Source organism: Microcaecilia unicolor, chromosome 3 (genome assembly GCF_901765095.1).
Source record: "Microcaecilia unicolor chromosome 3, aMicUni1.1, whole genome shotgun sequence".
Classification (NCBI taxonomy): domain Eukaryota; kingdom Metazoa; phylum Chordata; class Amphibia; order Gymnophiona; family Siphonopidae; genus Microcaecilia; species Microcaecilia unicolor.
The window spans coordinates 192,013,212-192,025,277 of NC_044033.1; the positions used below are offsets into that span (position 1 = coordinate 192,013,212).

Here is a 12,066-nt window from a genome sequence, read left to right on the forward strand (position 1 = left end):
GTAAAAAAAAAAAAAGTTTACTTTTATAGATAATTCTTCAGAATAAATAACTTCTTCAATTATTGTACCAACCATACAAACATAGGGGTACTTTTACTAACGTGCAGTAATGATTAGCATGCGCTAAAATTATGACACCCTATATTCATACGGGCATCTTATTTAGCACACACTAACCTGTTAGCACACCTTAGTAAAAGGACCCCATAGTGTGCGACATATCATGCTTTGCTTTCTGGTATATTAAAATCCACATTCTATGCTTGATCTGAAATTTAAGAGAAACTATGGAAAAGAATAAAGGATATGAAAACGTAACAAATGCAGTGCAATACGCTGTAAAAAGGTGAATTTCACTAAACGGAGACAATTCTTAAACTGGAATCATCCTAAGTGACTCGTGCAGCTTTCCAAACTAACGTCACACATTAGGATTCCCTCTCCTCAGTGTGCAACTGTGCACCGTACCTGTCCTTATCCTTACCATTCTTGCACACTGCGAAGAGAAGCAAAGGAAACAAAGAAAGTAATTTACTATCTTAAGATGCTACAATGTAATGCACATTCAAGCTCTGCAACTAAATCATTACTCGCATAAGCGAACGTGCACTGAGCACTCAAATACCACCTTGATCTCCAGAATAAAAATTCCATTCATCACCATGCAGTAAAAAAATGAAAACAAAACAAAACCCAAGCACGATCTGTCACATACCCAGTGAATCCGCCTCCCCTTTTGCAAGAGATAATAAACCCTGCAGTGGGACTCTCAGGCACGGCTACGAACAAGGCTAACGACCACCACCAGCTTCCCCAGCGACAGCACAAGGAATAAGCGCCGCTCCAAGTCTGCGACTATATTCTATTAAACGACGCGTGACGCACGAGAGGCGGGCGCTCAGCGAGGATACGCATTGACGCAGAGCCCGCATTAATTATTAACCAAACAAGGCAAAGGAGGCGGGCCTGTTCCGGTCGTCGGCCAACGGCGAGCGCCTGGAATGTGCGGCGGGTGACGCACGCGGGGTTCCATTGACGCAGGCTGCATTGTTTGATCTATAAATAGCGCGAGTGGTCGCGCGCTCCTCGGCTAAAAATAACAGCACGGGAGGGGGCAGGTCCTGAAAATAGAAGCCACGGGCGCGCTGAAAATAGATAACGCCTGAAGCAGATATTTTTATTAGTGGGGGGGTTGGCCGCGGCCCGGCCCGGCCCCGGAACCTTTCGAAGGACTCCCGTATACGAGCTGAAGGTAGCACAAACCGTTCCACGGAAAGAGTGCGAGGCACCTGCACGTGCAGACGGGGATTTCCTGGCCAGACACCTCATCTTGTACGCTGCTGATCAGAGAGGGATTCCCTTCTGCAACGGTGACTACCTAGATAACATCTGATCCGAAGCTTGTCTGCCAGATCGGACAAACGTGCAGCATACTCTCAGTTAAAGCACCTCTACGCGCATTTTCCGACAGGGAACCACAGCAGCAGTGATAACTGCAGTCAGAGAAAGGGATGGGGATGAACTGTGTTCTCGTACCCAACTTTTGTCATTCCTAAAAGCAATTTAAACCACTTCATCCCGCCCTATTATCTTCAGACCCCATAGCTTGCTGTATCCCCCCCCCCCCCCCCCCAATCATGATCAACAGGTAAAAATCCTATAAAATGCAGGTTAACGGATGTGATGTGCGTCTTTGAAGCCGTGTGGCTTTTAGGACCTATTCTTTTGCTTTGTCTGCAGCTGATGCCCTAGGCAAGCACCTAGTCGTGCCTAATGATTGGGCCAGCCCTGCAGACGCCAAATCCCAGGCAGGCACCAGCACATTCTATTTTTTTTTAAGATCAATAACATAGTATAGCAGGTAGAATAACTGGTACCTATAACAAATTTCACCTTCGATATCCTGCTAGACAGAGCCAGACAAACGGGATGTAGAACAGCAGTACAGTCCAGGGCAGGGTGGAAGAAAACAGTCCCTTGAATAACAACTACCAGAGGATGCTACAAAGCCAGGCTAGACCAATCTTTGAATGTTTTATCAAGGAATAGAGCATCTACAAGGTCAAAGCCCAACAATTATCCTCTGAGAGCCCTCAAGCCTCAGCCCAAGAAGTTGTTTGCATCTGAATAGAGTGAAGCTTAAGACCCAAAGGAACAAATATATATATATATATTTTTTGAAGCACACAGGCTGTTTCAATGTCCCCTTTACTGCACTGTGCTAGGAGGCCACTGAAGCAACTTTCTTCCACTCTGAGAAAAAAAAAAAAAAGAAAGGGGCCGATATTCAAAGGGTCTCCTGCCTACTTAAATCGCTTCTTGCAACTTAAGTGGGAATATATCCAGCGGCACTTACTGGAGTGCTACTGAATATGCCCACAGACCACCCAAACAACGTGGGAGGCACTGGGAAGGAGTCCCAGGTTATACAGGTGTCAGCACCTGCATAGTTAAGCGGCTTAAATTAGCTCAAAAGCTGTCCTAAATAAGGCCACTTAGCTATGTAGGTGCTGGTGCTATCAGGCACACATCCCCATTTTAAGCTCCCCCTTTTGCTCCTGTAGCCCACAGCAAGACCCGCCCCAGCTGTCCAGGTAGACACCCAGGCCTACTTATATCCCTGGAGGTCCAGCAGGGTTGTTGGGGTAGGGGCACAGCCCCCTCTTGCCGCTTGCGGTGCCCATCTAAATTGTCAGCTGCAATAGATCATGGGAGCCCATTTTAGAGAGGCTGTGCTCCTGCCAACGACCCCGCTGAACCACCAGGGATACAGGTAGACCCTGGGGAAGGGGGTGTCTTCTGACAAGGGTTCTTACCTACCCCTACCATGCCTCCTCCCCATGTTATTTGTCAGGGGCTCTTTTTTTTTTGTTGTTGTTGTTAAAAACAGTTATGCAGGCCCTGGCCAGATAGCTGGGGCAGCATAAGCTCTAGTGCCCACCCTGCCCGATATTCAGTGTCAATTCCCAGCCATGGCCCGGCCATGAATATTAGGGGGTAAATTAGCCAGTGACTATCAGCATTTAAAAAAAAAAAGAAAAAAAGCCCTCTGCCGACTACTGCGGCTGAATATTTTTTTTTTTTTTGGGGGGGGGGGGAATGAGTACTTCTGTTGCTTCCAGAAAGGTTCGCTGGAGCATCTTGGGAGCACTCTGCAGATTAGGAAGCTAGTGGGAGGAATCCAAGCTAGTTTTTGCTACAAAGACAAGGAGAATACCACCCAGTTCACATGAACGGGGTACCCATTAGTAAAGGATGGAACAGTATGTGGAGATATCTTCTCCCACTAACTTAAGTGCGGGCCTGCATCTGACACAACAGGCCAAAGCACTGGACTTCCGGGGAGTCTAGTTTCCAGGGCTGAAATGGTGCAGCAATCAGAGCATTGAGACTAATTAAGGTCCTACGGCAGCAGTGGCCCCTGCAGAGGCCAAAAAAAGTTTCACATCACTCAAGAAACAAACTAGATCTGGGTAGACTACTAGGAAATCTACCTGAATTCTGTCTCAAGAACAAGAGTGAGCCTGCTACCTCAACTTTGAAGGAACTGAGAGCCAATTCCTGCTAAGCAAGTCCACCTGCGCAATGACTATTACATCAGCGAGAGCGACCCGCGACGCCGCTTCACCCAGCTTTAAAGGCAAATGGCTTCCAATACCAATTCTGTACTCGATAGCTGCAGGGGAGGGGGGTTTGAAATGCACACTCTCAAACACCCCTGCAGACCACTACCAGTCACTGAGCACCAGCCTGTGACTGGAGGAAGGTATTAGGACTACAGTTCAAACCTTAGGAACCTGCAGGACTGTAGGCTGAAAACTGCAGGCCCAGGAAAATCAGGCCCACCACCAAAGCTGTTGGACCAGCCCAACCTAAAGCATCATTCCCGACTGAACTCCTCCTACTGGTGATGTTGCTAGAAGAATTCAGTTCTCTACCTCCATCTGCTGGTAGGGTGACTACGCATTCATTCATCTGGCAGGGTGGGAAGAACTGGGGTTACAACCGCCGGAAATGCAGCTGTAGGTTGAGCAATAGTTATTCTTGGAGGACATGCAGGATTGTCCCATTCTCCTTCCAGAAAGCTAGAGTGCTTAAAGAATAAAGGCGAGTCATCCAGGCATCTTGCATGGTAACGGTCATTAGAGGTTCTTTCCTTTTGTGTCTATGGGAAAGAATGCTTAGTACATAGAGCTCTGAATGCATTTGGTTTTTAAAGTCATTTTACTTTATGTACAGACTAGTTGGGGTAAAAGTATCAAATTTGATACAATGAGCCGAGTGCTCTTCTGCCCCTGCAACCGCATAGAATATCTCCCTCCCTCATTCTCCCAGCCCCCCTGTCAAGCCCGTTTCCACGTCTAGAACTCCTATTGGCTGGGGCCCCTCACCCTCAAAATCTCACAGCACACTACACACTTCGAACTGGTGCAATGCAATGACCACTTCCTCCTGCCACACCATTTACACTATGCAAGTTGCAAGTCCCCTCTGCACCACCATCTCCTCTGTCCATATACTTGGGGGTGGGGGAGGAGCAGGAAAGATGACATGGTGCAGCTAGCACTGCTGAGAAGACTTAGCATATGCTATTGCCCCCCAGTACCTCACCGAGCAGATGGCAGTGCAAACATACAAACACTACTAGCACAACTGCAAAATTCCCCATTATATAGGGAGATGGAAAAAGTGTGCGTGTGGGGTTCTTTTTTACATCATGGATTCTCTGCAGCTGCACAATAATGAATAACAAATGGGGTTTTAGGACCCACAGGTCAGGGAAAAAGATTCCAATGCTCAAAACTACAGTTAAGTTGGCTCAGGAAATAATTATGCATTTTTCCTATTGTTAAAATCTATTTTTGGAATTCTTTCTGGATATAGTTAAGAATTCACGTTTACAAACATGAGTGCGTAATATAATGAAACTTTATTGCATGTTTGAGTCGAGTTCCTGGCAGCTGCCCTGGGACGGCTGCTTTCCCCAAATGTGTTTGTGGTGGTTTTTATTGGCTGATGCCCTACATCTTTCTGGGATTCAGGCCATTTACTTTAGAAGATTCTAAAGTAGTTAACTAGTCCAATAAATCAGGAAAGCATTTGAAAGGAGAACTAGCCCAGTGAGGCAGAGATGATGTACATTATGATGTCTTACTGATTATTTGGCTATCGCTTGAGATGAAATATGATTTTTCACAAGTGGGTGTGTTTCATTAGTCCCAGAGCTGATGCAAGGTTGGGGATTCTAGGCAAACTTGACTATGCACCTCTCCCACTTAATTTTCAGGATCCTAGTTTACTCCCCCCCCCCCCCCCAAGATGTTGATAACTAAAGTTGGTGATGATCACCCAGCACCACCCTTCCCAAAATATCTTGTGAAGAGATACAATAGACTCAAACAGAGAAAAAGAAGACAGATAAAAACCATATGGCCTATCCCACAGCCTCCCAAATTGTGGGTCAGGACCCCAAATGGAGTGATGACCTAGGCAGGCTTTCTCCATAGATGCATTGTTATTCTGCATCTCCATGGGTGTCACACAATTTGGCTGTAAGTATATAGAGTCACACAAAGATTAGAAATCACTGGTCTATCCAGTCTGCCCATCCGTGCCATCTACTATCCCTTCCTCTCTCCTAGAGGTACTATGTACTTGTCCCAAGCTCGCGTCCACAAATTCACCACCCTTTTCTGTGCAGTAGTACTTCCTCAGGTTACTCCTGAATGCCCTTGTTCACCTTCATCCTATGCCTCCTCATTCCAGAGCTTCCTTTCAATTAAAAGAGACACACCTCCTGTACACTTATGCCACAGAAGTATTTAAGCAATTCTATTATAGCTCATGTGTTTTCATTGGTAGCTCAAGGCGAGTTTCAGGTACAGTAAGCATTTTCCTCATCTCCAGAAGGTTGAAGCAAGGAGCAGTCAAATGACTTGCCCAAAGTCACAAGGAATGAGTGGGATTTGAACCCTGGCCTCCCTGTAGCTCAGCATGCCCGAATACACACTTTTTATTTTGCGTGCAATTCCTTTTGCTGCCCCAGAAGCTCTGCCCTAGACCTAGTCTGCCATGACTCAACCCACAAAAGGAATACCCAACTGCAATTGTCAGCCATTTCTTTCATTCGACAGAAGTGTTTCTCAACTCAGTCCCTCAAGGACCACTTGGCCAGACCAAGATATCCATAATGAATATGCATGAGAGAGATTTGCATACCAAGAAGGCAGTGAATGCAATCTTTCATTTTGTGGAGATCCTGAAAACCAGGGATCACAGGGGATATGCAGTGCGGATGCAGCAAAACAAACAGCAAACCGCCAATGTATTAAGAAAACTTTAATTTCACAAAAAAAAAAAAATCACTGGTTTTGTACTTTTGTCATACTTCTAAACTGCATATTTTGACTGGTCTTTGCATCTGTTGCTATGTTTTACTGTCCTTATGATTATCTGTGGTAAATCTTTTCAGATTTCACCTTGACCAAATTCTAGCGGGACATATGTTAATCTTTCACCTCTGTATGTACTAATGCCAGATTTAATCTCAACTTTTACAATTGCACACTCACTGATCTGTTTGTCTCTGGTTTATTCCACAAATAGGCCCAGTGATTTGTAATTACATTTGACTATTCACTTGTGATACCAATGCACAGATTAAGTAATGTGTACACTGATACACTGTCTATATGTTTACATTGTAGATGTTGGAATTTGGCTAGGATAATGATGACATGTTTATGATTTATAGTTTGATCTATAAGTTATTTAATTTTGTTTTATTTGTATATTGTGAAGTATTTTTATATGATTTTACTTTTATTGTTTTGACAGTTTTTGCCTTGGACACAGCCTCTTTGGTGAAATGTGGCCACGTCAGGCATAAGCATTTGTTTGGTGAAATTAAAGCCCTTGTTTCTATCTTCTACATCGGTTGTCTGCTGTTGGTTTTGCTGCATCTGCACTGCAGATTCCTCCCCCCAACCTCCCCCCCACACACCTCTGTTTGTTCCCTGTTTTTGTGAAGTGAAAGAGATGTTGTTCTCCCTTTGGAGAAATATTCTGGAGCTTTTCTGAAGCTCAATTACAGGAACCTCTTCCTAAAGAACGTTTCTTTAAAAGGTGACGATAGAATGGAAGACCAATTTGAGCACTGGAAAGAAGCAATTGGATTGAGTAAGAAGATGGGAAGCATGGAACTTCTCTTCCACACTGCTGGAATATTGTAGGCAAAAAGTGATACCTATGTTTAAGGGCTTCTACCCGTTTCACTCCACTCATTTTATAGACCTCTATCAAAATCTCCCCTCAGCCCGTCTTTTCTCCAAGCTGAAGAGCCCCAGCCACTTTAGCCTTTCCTCATAGGGAAGTCGTCCCATCCTCTTTATCACTTTTCTCGCCCTCCTCTGTACCTTTTCCAATTCCACTATAGACAGTTCACAAGCAATAAACCTAGAGATCAGAGTTGTGAACAAGTTAAAAAAATAAAATAAAAGACAGACAAAAAAATCCAGTAACAGAGGAGGAACAAAAGGGTCAGAAATTGATTTGATGAAATTTGACCATTCTGTCTCCCTCTATACCACTCCCCCTAAACACAATGTGATCCAGCAGGTTTTTCGACTAGGAGAAATATGGAGGAAAAGATCAACAGACACCTCCACACAGAGGAATCACCTGCCCTACAGAGGGAAAGGAAGAGTTATAGGGAGAAACAACAACAGTGGCAGACAGAACAGTATTCAGGGAATGGAACCGATAAGAGTCAAAATCAAGAGTAGTGAATATTTCTATCAGAATACTGAATGATAATGAAGTATCAATATTGGAAAAGGGTCTCTTTGTCCCCACACCCTGTTATAATGCTTTTAACACTTGAGTAGATTTGTTTAAACTCACCAGAAAGCTAAAAATTATGGACTGTTTCTCCAATAAAAATACACACAATACAGATATGTCCATTGTGAGGAACAGTACTTGGAATCTCCCCCTCCCCCCCCCCCCCCCCCCAATATTACCAACCCATTGATATTGGCATATGAGACATTAATATTGAAGGACAGAGAGAAAGTGGACGCCAGTAACAAGACACCTTTCTTCAATACAAATAAAGAAGAAAGGTTAGCTTTAAATTGGCATAGAAATGATCCAGATATTGCAGTTAAACAAGTGGACAAAGGAGGAACTGTTATGAATAAAACTGATTATGTAGCAGAAATTCATAGGTAATTAAATGACAATACGCTTTATGAAAAGCTGAGGAATGATCCAACACCTATGATTAAACATAAGATTTCTTCAGTATTAGAGACAGCTAGACTTGCAGGGTTCCTCACAGACAGCTGGATTTTTTAAAAGATCACTCACCCCAGGACTCGTGATCTATACACTACCCAAGATCCACAAATCTCGTGTCACCTCCTGGTAGGCCTACCGGGCTAGATTCTATATATGGCAACTGAAAAATTCCACATGATAAAAAAATGTATACCTAGGCATCTTCTATAAAGTACGCCTAAATTTTATAGAATAGGCTTAAATTTCTGTGCAGTATATAGAATATGCCAAGTGCCTCTCCATGATACCGAATTTGGCCATGTCCATTTAGGCCATGTTTTACTTGGTGTAAATCCCGATGCCTATATTAGGTGCAGATCAGTTGTATTCTATAACAATGCACATAGATTATAGAAATGCCCATTCCATGCTCATAACTATGCCCCCTTTTCAACTGTGTGACTTGGAATTTACACGCACCATGTTACAGAATACGCATAGCAAGTTAACTAATCAGCGCCATCAGTTGGATGTTAACCAATTAAGTTACGTGCATTGTTATACAATACGCTTCAATTTCCATGTGGAAATTAAGGTGCAATATATAGAATTTGGGAAACTGTCTGCAATTGGCTCAGAACTCTTATCTGTTTTCACTGATACATTTCTCAAACCGTTTGTACCATCTATCCCATTTTATGTATGTGATTCATCCCAAGTCATCCAAGTTTTGGATGATTTGGAAATAAAATCGAAACATCTTGTTAGTATCGATGCACACTGAATCATTGTACACCAACATCCCAGAACCAGATCGTTAGGAACACACTTGTTAAAAGAAACAAGGCTTTGAGAATTCCCACAGAGTTTTTAGTAAAATTGGCAGATATTGCCCTACAAGTGAATTATTTTTATTTTGAAGGCAATTGCTACAAACAAACTAAAAGGTACTGTAATGGGAGCCACGATGGCCCCTTCGATTGCCAATCTCTATGTAGCAGAGTTTGAGAGAGTTTCTAGATAACCATATATTTCAGGAACATGTAGCAATATGATGTCACTATGTAGACAATATCCTGATCATTTGGAAAGGATGAGTCAGTTGATTTCTTTCTATTAATGGTTAAATGGAAACTATTGTAATTTAAAATTTCCGATGAATTATAAGAATGAAGATACTGTTTTTAGACATTATGATTATGTATAAAAAAATGGTAGATTTTATACAACATTATACAGGAAAGACACTGATGTGAACAAAATGTTTCACTACAAGAGCTGTCAGTCTTTTATTACTCAAAAAGAATTTACCTTATAGTCAATTTCTGAGTTAAACATATCTGCTCCAGAACAGAAGATTACACTTAGTCACATTTAATGATGCATACATTCAAAGAAAGGGGGTATCCAGTTAGACATATTAAAAAAGGATTGAATAGGACTACAAAAGGTAGAGAGGAAAACACTATTCAAGTGCAATACTGTACATAACAAACAGTGATAATCATTTGCACTTTGTTCAAATTCAATCCAGGGTATTACTAGCTTGATCACGGAAAGAAATAGATTATTGCATATTAGAGAGAAAGGAATCAAAGATATGCTAGCACCGTCTGTGCTTCCTGTAGCTGATAATTCCAGAAGAAATAAAGCCACCAGTTATTTTCCTTGTGGGAATTGTTCTACTTATAGAGTCGCTCTCAAAACCAAAATCTTTACACATCCAAAAAGTGAGTAAATTCTGAAGAGACATTTGTCATACTGTAGATCCAAAGGAGTCAGTTATGTCTTCATTTGTCCATGTGGATTACTGTATGCAGCAAAGACAAAATGCCAATTTAGAGCCAGGATTATTCAGCATAAAAGTGAGTAACCCAGAAAGCAACCAAGAAACCCTTGGTGGAGCATTGCATACAGTATGGACACTCCTTTAATCATCTAAGATTTGTGGTTGTGAAGCAAACTTTCTGTATCATGGAGAGGTGGAGATTTGGATACTGTAGGTTTAACAGTGACACCAAATGGACTGAATCAGGAATCCGATCCGTCTTTTTATACGAGACCACTAGCATTAAGACTAATTATTATGAACATTGTACATATACAGATTCACTAATACCCATGCTGGACATATTTATTAGGATTTATTTACTGCCTTTTTGAAGGAATTCACTCAAGGCAGTGTACAGTAAGAATGTTTATTATTTATTTACATATTTATTGTCATGATGTTATTTAAGACATTGATTTTACCTCCACCTTAACCATATATCATATAGAAATCATTCATATGTTTTTTATCGCCTCAGCAGTGCACATGACCAACTTCACTCTTTTATTGGACATTCAATAGCACCCAAATCCTCACTGGCGATAATATTTTACTAAACTGTTTCTTCATTTACTTATTTAACTGTTCATTTTACTTTTTAATCTCTAAGTTACTTATAAGCAATACTTAACTTGCACTGAACGGTCAGACCAGGGGTTCAACAATGCCCAACATGCATGTTTCGCCCTAAAAGGCTGTGTCAAGGGCTCCCCCTTAGCCGTTCTTAGTACCAGCCTCGCAATGTTTTCTTTCTGGAGGCTGGTTGAACCCCTGGTCTGACCGTTCAGTGCAAGTTAAGTATTGCTTATAAGTAACTTAGAGATTAAAAAGTAAAATAAACAGTTAAATAAGTAAATGAAGAAACAGTTTAATAAAATATTATCGCCAGTGAGGATTTGGGTGCTGTTGAATGTCCAATAAAAGAGTGAAGTTGGTCATGTGCACTGCTGAGGCGATAAAAAACATAAAAAACATATGAATGATTTCTATATGATATATGGTTAAGGTGGAGGTTAAAACCATATATGAGTCTTGTTAGGGGAGTAGTTACAGTTGAAGGGCTCTTAAAGAGAGAGTTAGTAGTGCCAAGTACGTGCGATTTAAGACATTGATGTCATTTATTGATTCAGAAGCTTATTGGCTATTTAAGATGTATGGATTATATGGTTTTAGTAACAGTTTTGATGCTGTATATGTTTAAGGCATATTTATGTATTCAGTGTAGATTTTACATATGCTTGTAATTATGACACAAACCAGTGTTTTTATTGATTAAATTAGCATTTTGAGAAGGGCACTATCCCCCGGATTCTACAGAGCGCGTCTAGAGATCCACGCCGATATAACATGTGTAACTTAAGCTTAACAAGCTAATGAGCGCTGATAACAGCATGAAACAGTAATGAGCGCTAATTGGCACTGTAACGATGTGCGCCGAACTTACATAAGTATTGCCATACTGGGACAGACTGAAGATCTATCAAGCCCAGCATCCCATTTCCAACAGTGGCCAATCCAGGTTACAAGTACTTGGCAAGATCCCAAAACAGGCACGCAGGCAAAAAGGGGCGTGGTTATGGGTGTTTTGCGGGTGTTCCAAAATTTATGTGCCTAGGGTGTCTAAATCTTCGTACCAGTGGCGTAGCTGTGTGGGGCCAGGGGGGGCCTGGACCCTGGACCCCCCCTGCCGATGATCCTCTCGACCCCCCCTCCCGCTGCCAATCCGGTGTCGCCGTCGCCTGCCTTTGCTGGCGGGGGACCCCAAGCCCCGCCAGCCGAGGTCCTCTTCTTCTCGCAAAAGGCTTCCTTCTGTTTCTGACGTCCTGCACATTGTACGTGCAGGACGTCAGAAACAGAAGGAAGCCTTTTGCGAGAAGAAGAGGACCTCGGCTGGCGGGGGTTGAGGTCTCCCGCCAGCAAAGGTAGGCAATGGCGGGGGGAAGGGGGTCGAGAGG

General features: G+C 42.6%; 1 protein-coding gene across 2 annotated transcripts in view; it reads right to left on the reverse strand.

Annotated features, from left to right (window-relative positions):
• The window catches only part of NR4A1 (nuclear receptor subfamily 4 group A member 1), a 49,886-nt gene that overhangs the window by 20,395 nt on the left and 17,425 nt on the right, over nt 1-12,066 (reverse strand). The window contains exon 1 of one of the 2 annotated variants that reach the window (XM_030196855.1): nt 716-824. The exons of the other annotated variant lie outside the window; for it this stretch is intronic. The gene's annotated coding sequence lies outside the window, so the exon portion shown is untranslated. Of the gene's footprint in view, nt 1-715; nt 825-12,066 lie in introns of those variants that run through there. 2 annotated transcript variants of the gene reach the window in all.